Source organism: Oncorhynchus clarkii, chromosome 21 (assembly GCF_045791955.1).
Source record: "Oncorhynchus clarkii lewisi isolate Uvic-CL-2024 chromosome 21, UVic_Ocla_1.0, whole genome shotgun sequence".
In the NCBI taxonomy this organism is placed as follows: domain Eukaryota; kingdom Metazoa; phylum Chordata; class Actinopteri; order Salmoniformes; family Salmonidae; genus Oncorhynchus; species Oncorhynchus clarkii.
In genome coordinates, this window is record NC_092167.1 from 7,358,503 (window position 1) to 7,373,473 (window position 14,971).

A 14,971-nucleotide genomic window follows, 5' to 3' on the forward strand; every position below is an offset into this window, starting at 1 on the left:
AAATAGGATTTTGAATGTAAATTCATTTTAGGTCCCCACGAGGATAGAAGATAGAAGAACATAACATGTGTGTGTGTGTGTGTTTATGCATGCTTGATTATGTTCAATAGAGTACACTGTCAAAGTGTGTGTGCATGTACATTAGCTTGCTAATACATTTGTGTCTGTTGTGTACTTGTAAGTGTGTGGGATTGAGTGTACTAGACATTCTTGCCCGTCTAACTATCTAGTGGCCAGTGTCCACACTGTAGAGAGACTCTCCTAATGAACAATTTGCTCAGTGAGGTGTGGCCACAGGCATTGTCACAGAGCTTCACACTGGACTACTTATGCAGGGGGTTAGGGGCAGAAAGAGAGACGGGAGGGAGAAGAGAGGCTGACAGAGAGGAGAGTGAGCAAGAAGAGAGAGAATTAGAGAGAGGGAGCCAACAAGAGTATGAGAGGGAGAGTGAGAGAGAGAATATAAGAGAGAGAATAGGAGGGAGGGAGAGAGTGAGAGAGTGAGTGCCTGGAACACAATTTCACACACATTCACACACACAGGGAGACGGATCTCTACTGCAGCTCTCTGCTGGATTTAGTGGATTCACAACCTCTTTCCTTTCACTTGTGGTTGGGTGAGTGGCTCTCTTTTATTCTGAACACTTTCGATGGTGTGTGTGTGTGTGTGTGTGTGTAGTTTATGATCCTCATGTATAGAGAAAAAAGGTAAAGAGCTGTTAGAGAATGACACACACACCGTCACCGAGACGACACACTCTTCCTCTACAGCCTGTATAGGTAGACTCACTCTTACAGAAAAACACAATTTCTACAAGCTCACATTTGAGGGTGTGGATTCAGCTGATCAATCTCTCCAGATGACACGACACACACTCTTCTATTACAGCCTTTATAGGTAGACACACACACACACACACCTGTGTAGACAAGCAATCCCAGGCATACATAAACACACACACACGGAGGCAGCAGCTGAGGCTGTTTGACTAGCATCAGGAGGAGCGGAGGGAAGGAATCATTCTGGGCTAATTCTGCAGCACAGCCATGGTCAGCAGTGTGTGTGTGTGTGTGTGTGTGTGTGCGTGCATGCATGCATGTAGGGTGTTTGAACTGAAGCAGATGTGACAGGGGTTGCCGTGGCAAGCATTTGTGTGTTTGCGTGTGTGTTTTTGTGCGAGTGTAGCTGTGTGCATATGTCCCCTGTGTGGATTAGTGTGAAGCACATATGTACCAGTAGGATCAGCGGTAGCAGCACTCTGGTAAAAGCAGCATAGCAGACCACTAAGACCCTCACTTCACAGGATTAGCAAGACGTCTTTTGCTACGGTCGTCACCATGGCAAAGCTAGTCAGTGGAACGCTGGTGTCTGAGTGGGTGACGCTTGTCATAGGCAGGTTCGTCACATTCATTGACTCAAAGGCTAAAACTAACGTTGGTGTGATGTTCTAATAACTAGGTATTCACAGGCAGGTAGGCTTATTGTTCACTCTGTCAGTAGTAAGGGCAGTGGGGAAATGGATACCAGAGAAAGGCTGGATGAACATAGGATCTATGATCAAGCAGGTTGAATGGTTGAATACGTCATGGGAGAACGGTATTCAGATTAGGTGAATACCTGAGATGTAATATAACTAACTCTTTGGGGAGTATAAAACGGGTTCTGTTCTTACTTAGATACTAATGTTAATCGAGCAAATTTCAGTCATGATCCGAGATGAACCTAGTTACATTTGATAGACCACAGATGGCAAGATGTTTAGTTGTTCATTTAAGTGCGACACATGATCAGATTGAAGTACCAATGGATGTAATAGGAAATGGTTGGGTGTTGGCTCCTCTAGCTGCCATGACTGTGACTCCTCTGGACCTGGTCAGTCGTGATTCAGACCTGTTGGAAACCTTGCCTGGTGGTTGGCTGCTGTTCTGACCAGTAGGTAAACCAGGACACAGGAGTGGTCACAGTCAATAACCACTGGGGACTATTGACCGTGACTGCCCGGCAATGTCAAATCCATTCTCCGACATATTGCATCTGCAGGCTGGGGTCAACTCCATCTCAACACAATTCAACTGACTCTGTAGAAATAAGAGAGTTTACCATTATTTTCAATTAAGATTTTATCCGACTCATGGATTGGATTTGAAGTTGGAATGAAATGACCTCAATTTGGACTATGAAGCATTCAAGCTTCAATGACATACAACACCAGGTGTTTTCCTAAAAGGACAGACAAACCTTGGCTAGCTTGGTTTCAGAAAGACAAGCAGTGATGTGGAAAATTAGATGGTTGTAGATCCTCACTCTGAGTCAACAACATCCGACCTGCCAGACTTTAGTATGGACCCCCATGTTTTACATCAACAACATCCAGGCTGCCAGACTTTAGTATGGACCCCCATGTTTTACATCAACAACATCCGGGCTGCCAGACTTTAGTATGGACCCCCATGTTTTACATCAACAACATCAGACCTGCCAGACTTTAGTATGGACCCCCATGTTTTACATCAACAACATCCGGGCTGCCAGACTTTAGTATGGACCCCCATGTTTTACATCAACAACATCCAGGCTGCCAGACTTTAGTATGGACCCCCATGTTTTACATCAACAACATCAGACCTGCCAGACTTTAGTATGGACCCCCATGTTTTACATCAACAACATCCGACCTGCCAGACTTTAGTATGGACCCCCATGTTTTACATCAACAACATCCGGGCTGCCAGACTTTAGTATGGACCCCCATGTTTTACATCAACAACATCCGACCTGCCAGACTTTAGTATGGACCCCCATGTTTTACATCAACAACATCCGACCTGCCAGACTTTAGTATGGACCCCCATGTTTTACATCAACAACATCCGACCTGCCAGACTTTAGTATGGACCCCCATGTTTTACATCAACAACATCCGACCTGCCAGACTTTAGTATGGACCCCCATGTTTTACATCAACAACATCCGGGCTGCCAGACTTTAGTATGGACCCCCATGTTTTACATCAACAACATCCGGGCTGCCAGACTTTAGTATGGACCCCCATGTTTTACATCAACAACATCCGACCTGCCAGACTTTAGTATGGACCCCCATGTTTTACATCAACAACATCCAGGCTGCCAGACTTTAGTATGGACCCCCTTGTTTTACATCAACAACATCCGACCTGCCAGACTTTAGTATGGACCCCCATGTTTTACATCAACAACATCCGACCTGCCAGACTTTAGTATGGACCCCCATGTTTTACATCAACAACATCAGACCTGCCAGACTTTAGTATGGACCCCCATGTTTTACATCAACAACATCAGACCTGCCAGACTTTAGTATGGACCCCCATGTTTTACATCAACAACATCAGACCTGCCAGACTTTAGTATGGACCCCCATGTTTTACATCAACAACATCCGGGCTGCCAGACTTTAGTATGGACCCCCATGTTTTACATCAACAACATCCGGGCTGCCAGACTTTAGTATGGACCCCCATGTTTTACATCAACAACATCCGGGCTGCCAGACTTTAGTATGGACCCCCATGTTTTACATCAACAACATCCGACCTGCCAGACTTTAGTATGGACCCCCATGTTTTACATCAACAACATCAGACCTGCCAGACTTTAGTATGGACCCCCATGTTTTACATCAACAACATCCGACCTGCCAGACTTTAGTATGGACCCCCATGTTTTACATCAACAACATCCGGGCTGCCAGACTTTAGTATGGACCCCCATGTTTTACATCAACAACATCCGACCTGCCAGACTTTAGTATGGACCCCCATGTTTTACATCAACAACATCCGACCTGCCAGACTTTAGTATGGACCCCCATGTTTTACATCAACAACATCCGGGCTGCCAGACTTTAGTATGGACCCCCATGTTTTACATCAACAACATCAGACCTGCCAGACTTTAGTATGGACCCCCATGTTTTACATCAACAACATCCGGGCTGCCAGACTTTAGTATGGACCCCCATGTTTTACATCAACAACATCCGGGCTGCCAGACTTTAGTATGGACCCCCATGTTTTACATCAACAACATCCGGGCTGCCAGACTTTAGTATGGACCCCCATGTTTTACATCAACAACATCCGACCTGCCAGACTTTAGTATGGACCCCCATGTTTTACATCAACAACATCCGACCTGCCAGACTTTAGTATGGACCCCCATGTTTTACATCAACAACATCCGACCTGCCAGACTTTAGTATGGACCCCCATGTTTTACATCAACAACATCCGGGCTGCCAGACTTTAGTATGGACCCCCATGTTTTACATCAACAACATCCGGGCTGCCAGACTTTAGTATGGACTCCCTTGTTTTACGTCTAGATCATTATCTGAGTAACATTGTAAAACATGGTCCTGAAGAAGCCATTTCATACTTGGATACATTCATTGATGTAACTGATCAGGTCAAACTTGAAATGTTTTTTTTAGAAATAGTCTAGCTTTTAGAATAATATATTTGATCATTAGGAAATACTTAAACAATAAATCAAGTGTACTAGTATGCACATATTAGACAGATACTATACTGTGAAATACTGAGGAAAAATCTTAATATTCAGTCAAATGTAGGATTAAATGATGGATAATAATGTCTCATTATTCCTCAACAATCGCCCGGAATGAAACCAGCAGTATTACCCATAGTGAAGCTTCCCCAGACACAGATCAAGCCTAGTCTGGGATCAAAAAGGATTCGCAATGGAGATTCTCCATGGAAAGCACTTTTTAGTCCAAGACCAGTCTTAATCTGTGTCTGGGAAACTGGTCCATAAAGTATACTTTCAGATAATAATGTTTCTACCTTCAAATGAAGTGTCGCCCACCTACATGACTGAATAAATCTGTACTCGCTAAAGATGACGTGGCCAGTTTGATTCAGTCTGTTTTATTGACATTCCTGTCCAGACCCAAGGCCAGTGAAGTGAGCTAGATAGGATGAAGAGACTGGGGTGTCAGAGCTTTGTTAATATAGCCCTCCTCACTCTCCAACTCGCTCGCTCACGCTGAATTATTTCTGAAGGCACTGTACAAACACACACACACTTTAGCAAATCTGAGACGTGCATGAAAATCAGTCCATTGCCAAGGAGTGTGAAACATCAATCCCTGTGCCTTCGTGAGACTATGGTCAACCTGTTAAACATAAGTGGCATCGCCCAGAATCAACTCATCTCCATTTGCGAATCCTCTCAAATCCAGCAGAAATCCATTTAAATCTCTCAGGGAGGACAAGAGTCCACACCTCTAATTCACTGCACACCCTTCCGCTTTCTTCCCTCCCTCTTTCTCTCTCTCTCTCCAGCCCTCTCTCCCTTCATCCTCTGCGCTCTCTTGCTAGCTCTACCTTTCCATAGCCTTTGCTCTCCCTCTCTCTCTCCCTCTCTCATAAACCTAACCAACATTCTTAATTTAAAATCACTTCATTAGTGTAAAATGTTAAAAGGCTGTTGAAGGACCGGTCTCCAATCAGATATCCATCTCTATCCTCTCAGTACCACAGCGGTCACACAGCAGACCACTAAAGCCGTTGTCCTGGAGATGAATGTAAATGACAGAAAGGATAATGACAGAATAATGCTGATAATCCTCATGGGGAAATAGTGTGTTTGAGGATGTGATGTGATTGGCATGGTGATGGGTGGTGGTTAAGAGAGTGGGTGAGGGTACACGCACACGTATGGAAGTGCACACCACATACACACACACACACGCGCACACACACACACACAAAAGGAGAGATTTAGCAATAAACCGAGTGAAGCATTAGAGAGAATAGAAAGGAGTTAGTGGACTGCCATGAAGTCAGAAAGCAACATGTCTGTCTGTCTCTCTCTATATATATCTCCTCTCCTTCCACTATCTATATTTCACCCTCTCTCTCGCTCTCCATCTATATCCCCGTCGTGACGTGACTTCCAACCCTCTCTCTCCTTCTCTCTCTCTCCATCTATATCCCCTTGTCGTGATGTGACTTCCAACCCTCTCTCTCCTTCTCTCTCTCTCCATCTATATCCCCCTGTCGTGATGTGACTTCCAACCCTCTCTCTCCTTCTCTCTCTCTCCATCTATATCCCCCTGTCGTGACGTGACTTCCAACCCTCTCTCTCCTTCTCTCGCTCCATCTATATCCCCGTCGTGACGTGACTTCCAACCCTCTCTCTCCTTCTCTCTCTCTCCATCTATATCCCCGTCGTGACGTGACTTCCAGCCCTCTCTCCTTCTCTCTCTCCATCTATATCCCCGTCGTGATGTGACTTCCAACCCTCTCTCTCCTTCTCTCTCTCTCCATCTATATCCCCGTCGTGACGTGACTTCCAACCCTCTCTCTCCTTCTCTCTCTCTCCATCTATATCCCCGTCGTGACGTGACTTCCAACCCTCTCTCTCCTTCTCTCTCTCTCCATCTATATCCCCGTCATGACATGACTTCCAACCCTCTCTCTCTCTCTCCATCTATATCCCCCTGTCGTGACATGACTTCCAACCCCCCCTCTCTCCTTCTTTCTCGCTCCATCTATATCCCCGTCGTGATGTGACTTCCAACCCTCTTTCTCCTTCTCTCTCTCTCCATCTATATCCCCGTCGTGATGTGATTTCCAACCCTCTTTCTCCTTCTCTCTCTCCATCTATATCCCCGTCGTGACGTGACTTCCAACCCTCTTTCTCCTTCTCTCTCTCTCCATCTATATCCCCGTCATGACATGACTTCCAACCCTCTCTCTCTCTCTCCATCTATATCCCCGTCGTGATGTGACTTCCAACCCTCTCTCTCCTTCTCTCTCTCCATCTATATCCCCGTCGTGATGTGACTTCCAACCCTCTTTCTCCTTCTCTCTCTCTCCATCTATATCCCCGTCGTGATGTGATTTCCAACCCTCTCTCTCCTTCTCTCTCTCTCCATCTATATCCCCGTCGTGACGTGACTTCCAACCCTCTTTCTCCTTCTCTCTCTCTCCATCTATATCCCCGTCGTGACATGACTTCCAGCCCTCTCTCTCCTTCTCTCTCTCTCCATCTATATCCCGTCGTGACATGACTTCCAACCCTCTCTCTCCTTCTCTCTCTCCATCTATATCCCCGTCGTGACGTGACTTCCAACCCTCTTTCTCCTTCTCTCTCTCTCCATCTATATCCCCGTCGTGACATGACTTCCAACCCTCTCTCTCCTTCTCTCACTCTCTTTCTGCTCCATTGAGCACAGTGCAGTGGGACAGGACCTGTCTTTGTCAGGTGCAGTGGAACAAAACACCAGTGAAGAAAGAGAAGGCTTGTAAATGTCCCCACAGACATGTTTATCTTATTACTATCTCTCATTCTCTCTTTCCACTTGTTCTGCTGCATGTCAGGAAAGACAGAGGGCTCCCTAACAGACAGACATATTTCATTTTTACAACTGACCACAAGCGCACTAAAACTGAGTTGATTGCTCACAGAGGACTAAACGGAGGCAAACAAAAATTCAAATCTTGATATCCTGTGTTTTAAGCGTTATGCAGTTGACAGTTGTGAGACATACACAATTTCCACATGGCAGGATGGTAGACATGTAGATAAAATCATAGAATAACCTAATGATTATGTGTGAGAGTAACTGAGAACTCCAACCCCCTGTTATCTGAAAATGGGCTGTCTATCTTCCTATATAAGCTTATTAGGGATTTACCATGTGGGTGAAGGGGGGGTATATTTAACTCTGCTCTCTATGAAAGGCATAGACACTAATTAGTCAGGTAATCTTCTGACTGAAACAGGAAGCTGGCATGCCTGTGTAATTGATAGTGAGGAAGTGAAATTTGAGAATGTTCGCCAAATTAAATGATGCATAATCCCCCTTGTGTAAATAATTGATCAATATGTGTCAAATTGAACAAAAACCCGATCAGGGCAGAGGCATAGTTTTTTCTCTCAAGCTTAATAGCTAATTGGAATGGTTTAGCGTGGAACTAAAAAGGCAACGTGTTTCTTCTGAAGAACAGAATGTCACAACAAATATCTGAATGTGCTACAAAGACGGCATTAAGTACCGTTTATTTGCCTTTCTGTAACACACCAAGAATGAACCAACTCTGGCGAAAGGTTTTAACGTCTTGGGGGCTTTGGTGTGTATGTGTGTGTGTGTGTGTGTGTGTGTGTGTGTGTGTGTGTGTGTGTGTGTGTGTGTGTGTGTGTGTTACACACACTCATGACTATGATGTGGGTGGACGTGGGTGGGTCTCTAAGTACAACCATTCCTCAATGGAAATGTATTTCAAGCATGTACACTCAGAGTCCTATAGACGGCAGTAACGTGTGGGCAGTTGTATGTTTCTGAGTGTGCCCCTCAGCACCACAACTCATTCTTCAGAATGCAGCCAACTACCCCCAGGAAGGCTCAGAGAGGTAGTGAGGCCCACTAAGGTCAACACTACATGGGGCACAGAGAATGGGTCAAGTCCCTGAATGTCCTGCAGAGAGATCAGGCCTAGGATAGTGCTATTAAAAGGTGATTGATCTGTTTGTGTTATGAGCTATACTTCAAAGAGAGAGATGTAGCATGGGACAGAGTAACAATGAGAGAGATATAGCATAGGACAGAGTAGCAGAGAGAGATGTAGCATGGGACAGAGTAACAGAGAGAGAGAGAGAGAGAGATGTAGCATAGGACAGAGTAGCAGAGAGAGAGAGAGAGAGATGTAGCATGGGACAGAGTGACAGAGAGAACGAAAGATGTAGCACAGGACAGAGTAGCAGAGAGAGATATAGCATAGGACAGAGTAACAGAGAGAGAGAGAGGGAGATGTTGCATAGGACAGAGTAACAGAGAGAGATGTAGCATAGGACAGAGTAACAGAGAGAGAGAGGGAGATGTTGCGTAGGACAGAGTTACGGAGAGAGATGTAGCATAGGACAGAGTAACAGAGAGATGTAGCACGGGACAGAGTAACAGAGAGAGATTTAGCACAGGACAGAGTTACGGAGAGAGATGTAGCATAGGACAGAGTGACAGAGAGAACGAAAGATGTAGCACAGGACAGAGTAGCAGAGAGAGATGTAGCATGGGACAGAGTAACAGAGAGAGAGAGAGAGGTGTAGCATGGGACAGAGTAACAGAGAGAGATATAGCATAGGACAGAGTAACAGAGAGAGAGAGGGAGATGTTGCATAGGACAGAGTAACAGAGAGAGATGTAGCATAGGACAGAGTAACAGAGAGAGAGAGGGAGATGTTGCATAGGACAGAGTAACAGAGAGAGAGAGAGAGAGAGATGTAGCATAGGACAGAGTAGCAGAGAGAGAGAGAGAGAGATGTAGCATGGGACAGAGTGACAGAGAGAACGAAAGATGTAGCACAGGACAGAGTAGCAGAGAGAGATGTTGCATAGGACAGAGTAACAGAGAGAGATGTAGCATAGGACAGAGTAACAGAGAGATGTAGCACGGGACAGAGTAACAGAGAGAGATTTAGCACAGGACAGAGTTACGGAGAGAGATGTAGCATAGGACAGAGTGACAGAGAGAACGAAAGATGTAGCACAGGACAGAGTAGCAGAGAGAGATATAGCATAGGACAGAGTAACAGAGAGAGAGAGAGGGAGATGTTGCATAGGACAGAGTAACAGAGAGAGATGTAGCATAGGACAGAGTAACAGAGAGAGAGAGGGAGATGTTGCGTAGGACAGAGTTACGGAGAGAGATGTAGCATAGGACAGAGTAACAGAGAGATGTAGCACGGGACAGAGTAACAGAGAGAGATTTAGCACAGGACAGAGTTACGGAGAGAGATGTAGCATAGGACAGAGTGACAGAGAGAACGAAAGATGTAGCACAGGACAGAGTAGCAGAGAGAGATGTAGCATGGGACAGAGTAACAGAGAGAGAGAGAGAGATGTAGCATGGGACAGAGTAACAGAGAGAGATATAGCATAGGACAGAGTAACAGAGAGAGAGAGGGAGATGTTGCATAGGACAGAGTAACAGAGAGAGATGTAGCATAGGACAGAGTAACAGAGAGAGAGAGGGAGATGTTGCATAGGACAGAGTAACAGAGAGAGAGAGAGAGAGAGATGTAGCATAGGACAGAGTAGCAGAGAGAGAGAGAGAGAGATGTAGCATGGGACAGAGTGACAGAGAGAATGAAAGATGTAGCACAGGACAGAGTAGCAGAGAGAGATGTTGCATAGGACAGAGTAACAGAGAGAGATGTAGCATAGGACAGAGTAACAGAGAGATGTAGCACGGGACAGAGTAACAGAGAGAGATTTAGCACAGGACAGAGTTACGGAGAGAGATGTAGCATAGGACAGAGTGACAGAGAGAACGAAAGATGTAGCACAGGACAGAGTAGCAGAGAGAGATGTAGCATGGGACAGAGTAACAGAGAGAGAGAGAGAGAGAGATGTAGCATGGGACAGAGTAACAGAGAGAGATATAGCATAGGACAGAGTAACAGAGAGAGAGAGGGAGATGTTGCATAGGACAGAGTAACAGAGAGAGATGTAGCATAGGACAGAGTAACAGAGAGAGAGAGGGAGATGTTGCATAGGACAGAGTTACGGAGAGAGATGTAGCATAGGACAGAGTAACAGCGAGATGTAGCATGGGACAGAGTAACAGAGAGAGATTTAGCACAGGACCGAGTTATGGAGAGAGATGTAGCATAGGACAGAGTAACAGAGAGAGAAAAATGTAGCATGGGACAGAGTAACAGAGAGATGTAGCATCGGACAGAGTAACAGAGAGAGAGATGTAGCATGGGACAGAGTAACAGAGAGAGAGAGAGAGAGATGTAGCATGGGACAGACTAACAGAGAGAGAGATGTAGCATAGGACAGAGTAACAGAGAGAGATATAGCATATGACAGAGTTACAGAGAGAGATGTAGCATGGGACAGAGTAACAGAGAGAGAGAGAGAGATGTAGCATGGGACAGAGTAACAGAGAGAGAGAGAGAGAGAGAGAGAGATGTAGCATAGGACAGTGTAACAGAGAGAGAAAGAGGTGTAGCATAGGACAGAGTAGCAGAGAGAGAGATGTAGCATAGGACAGAGTAACAGAGAGAGAGAGATGTAGCATGGGACAGAGTAACAGAGAGAGAGAGATGTAGCATAGGACAGAGTAGCAGAGAGAGAGAGATGTAGCATAGGACAGAGTAACAGAGATAGAGAGAGAGATGTAGCATAGGACAGAGTAACAGAGAGATGTAGCATAGGACAGAGTAACAGAGAGAGAGAGAGAGATGTAGCATAGGACAGAGTAACAGAGAGAGATATAGCATATGACAGAGTAACAGAGAGAGATGTAGCATAGGACAGAGTAACAGAGAGAGATGTAGCATGGGACAGAGTAACAGAGAGAGAGAGAGATGTAGCATAGGACAGAGTAACAGAGAGAGAGATGTAGCATGGGACAGAGTAACAGAGAGAGAGAGATGTAGCATAGGACAGAGTAACAGAGAGAGAGAGATGTAGCATGGGACAGAGTAACAGAGAGAGAGAGAGAGAGAGAGATGTAGCATGGGACAGAGTAACAGAGAGAGATATAGCATAGGACAGAGTAACAGAGAGAGAGAGGGAGATGTTGCATAGGACAGAGTAACAGAGAGAGATGTAGCATAGGACAGAGTAACAGAGAGAGAGAGGGAGATGTTGCATAGGACAGAGTTACGGAGAGAGATGTAGCATAGGACAGAGTAACAGCGAGATGTAGCATGGGACAGAGTAACAGAGAGAGATTTAGCACAGGACCGAGTTATGGAGAGAGATGTAGCATAGGACAGAGTAACAGAGAGAGAAAAATGTAGCATGGGACAGAGTAACAGAGAGATGTAGCATCGGACAGAGTAACAGAGAGAGAGATGTAGCATGGGACAGAGTAACAGAGAGAGAGAGAGAGAGATGTAGCATGGGACAGACTAACAGAGAGAGAGATGTAGCATAGGACAGAGTAACAGAGAGAGATATAGCATATGACAGAGTAACAGAGAGAGATGTAGCATGGGACAGAGTAACAGAGAGAGAGAGAGAGATGTAGCATGGGACAGAGTAACAGAGAGAGAGAGAGAGAGAGAGAGAGATGTAGCATAGGACAGTGTAACAGAGAGAGAAAGAGGTGTAGCATAGGACAGAGTAGCAGAGAGAGAGATGTAGCATAGGACAGAGTAACAGAGAGAGAGAGATGTAGCATGGGACAGAGTAACAGAGAGAGAGAGATGTAGCATAGGACAGAGTAGCAGAGAGAGAGAGATGTAGCATAGGACAGAGTAACAGAGATAGAGAGAGAGATGTAGCATAGGACAGAGTAACAGAGAGATGTAGCATAGGACAGAGTAACAGAGAGAGAGAGAGAGATGTAGCATAGGACAGAGTAACAGAGAGAGATATAGCATATGACAGAGTAACAGAGAGAGATGTAGCATAGGACAGAGTAACAGAGAGAGATGTAGCATGGGACAGAGTAACAGAGAGAGAGAGAGATGTAGCATAGGACAGAGTAACAGAGAGAGAGATGTAGCATGGGACAGAGTAACAGAGAGAGAGAGATGTAGCATAGGACAGAGTAACAGAGAGAGATATAGCATATGACAGAGTAACAGAGAGAGATGTAGCATAGGACAGAGTAACAGAGAGAGATGTAGCATGGGACAGAGTAACAGAGAGAGAGAGAGAGATGTAGCATAGGACAGAGTAACAGAGAGAGAGATGTAGCATGGGACAGAGTAACAGAGAGAGAGAGATGTAGCATAGGACAGAGTAACATAGAGAGAGAGATGTAGCATGGGACAGAGTAACAGAGAGAGAGAGATGTAGCATGGGACAGAGAAAGAGAGAGAGAGAGAGAGAGAGAGATGTAGCATGGGACAGAGTAACAGAGAGAGAGATGTAGCATAGGACAGAGTAACAGAGAGAGAAAGAGATGTAGCATAGGACAGAGTAGCAGACAGAGAGATGTAGCATAGGACCGAGTAGCAGAAAGAGAGAGAGATGTAGCATAGGACAGAATAACAGAGAGAGAGAGAGATGTAGCACAGGACAGAGTAACAGAGAGATGTAGCACGGGACAGAGTAACAGAGAGAGATTTAGCACAGGACAGAGTTACGGAGAGAGATGTAGCATAGGACAGAGTGACAGAGAGAACGAAAGATGTAGCACAGGACAGAGTAGCAGAGAGAGATGTAGCATGGGACAGAGTAACAGAGAGAGAGAGAGATGTAGCATGGGACAGAGTAACAGAGAGAGATATAGCATAGGACAGAGTAACAGAGAGAGAGAGAGGGAGATGTTGCATAGGACAGAGTAACAGAGAGAGATGTAGCATAGGACAGAGTAACAGAGAGAGAGAGGGAGATGTTGCATAGGACAGAGTTACGGAGAGAGATGTAGCATAGGACAGAGTAACAGCGAGATGTAGCATGGGACAGAGTAACAGAGAGAGATTTAGCACAGGACCGAGTTATGGAGAGAGATGTAGCATAGGACAGAGTAACAGAGAGAGAAAAATGTAGCATGGGACAGAGTAACAGAGAGATGTAGCATCGGACAGAGTAACAGAGAGAGAGATGTAGCATGGGACAGAGTAACAGAGAGAGAGAGAGAGAGATGTAGCATGGGACAGACTAACAGAGAGAGAGATGTAGCATAGGACAGAGTAACAGAGAGAGATATAGCATATGACAGAGTAACAGAGAGAGATGTAGCATGGGACAGAGTAACAGAGAGAGAGAGAGAGATGTAGCATGGGACAGAGTAACAGAGAGAGAGAGAGAGATGTAGCATAGGACAGTGTAACAGAGAGAGAAAGAGGTGTAGCATAGGACAGAGTAGCAGAGAGAGAGATGTAGCATAGGACAGAGTAACAGGGAGAGAGAGATGTAGCATGGGACAGAGTAACAGAGAGAGAGAGATGTAGCATAGGACAGAGTAGCAGAGAGAGAGAGATGTAGCATAGGACAGAGTAACAGAGAGATGTAGCATAGGACAGAGTAACAGAGAGAGAGAGAGAGATGTAGCATAGGACAGAGTAACAGAGAGAGATATAGCATATGACAGAGTAACAGAGAGAGATGTAGCATAGGACAGAGTAACAGAGAGAGATGTAGCATGGGACAGAGTAACAGAGAGAGAGAGAGATGTAGCATAGGACAGAGTAACAGAGAGAGAGATGTAGCATGGGACAGAGTAACAGAGAGAGAGAGATGTAGCATAGGACAGAGTAACAGAGAGAGAGAGATGTAGCATGGGACAGAGTAACAGAGAGAGAGAGATGTAGCATGGGACAGAGAAAGAAAGAGAGAGAGAGAGAGAGAGAGAGAGATGTAGCATGGGACAGAGTAACAGAGAGAGAGATGTAGCATAGGACAGAGTAACAGAGAGAGAAAGAGATGTAGCATAGGACAGAGTAGCAGACAGAGAGATGTAGCATAGGACCGAGTAGCAGAAAGAGAGAGAGATGTAGCATAGGACAGAATAACAGAGAGAGAGAGAGATGTAGCATAGGAAATAGAAACAGAAAGAGAGATGTAGCATAGGACAGAGTAACAGAGAGAGAGATGTAGCATAGGACAGAGTAACAGAGAGAGATGTAGCATAGGACAGAGTAACAGAGAGAGAGATGTAGCATAGGACAGAGTAATAGAGAGATAGAGAGATGTAGCATGGGACAGAGTAACAGAGAGAGAGATGTAGCATAGGACAGAGTAATAGAGAGATAGAGAGATGTAGCATAGGACAGAGTAACAGAGAGAGATGTAGCATAGGACAAAGTAACAGAGAGAGATATAGCATAGGACAGAGTAACAGAGAGAGATGTAGCATAGGACAGAGTAGCAGAAAGAGAGAGAGATGTAGCATAGGACAGAATAACAGAGAGAGAGAGATGTACCATAGGAAAGAGAAACAGAAAGAGAGATGTAGCATAGGACAGAGTAACAGAGAGAGAGATGTAGCATAGG

General features: G+C 45.2%; 1 protein-coding gene across 1 annotated transcript in view; it reads left to right on the forward strand.

Annotated features, from left to right (window-relative positions):
• The first annotated feature begins 355 nt into the window (after window positions 1-355).
• The window catches only part of LOC139378430 (proline-rich transmembrane protein 4-like), a 42,785-nt gene continuing 28,169 nt past the window's right edge, over window positions 356-14,971 (forward strand). Inside the window, exon 1 of the mRNA XM_071120598.1 lies at window positions 356-617. The gene's annotated coding sequence lies outside the window, so the exon portion shown is untranslated. The remainder of the gene's footprint in view (window positions 618-14,971) is intronic.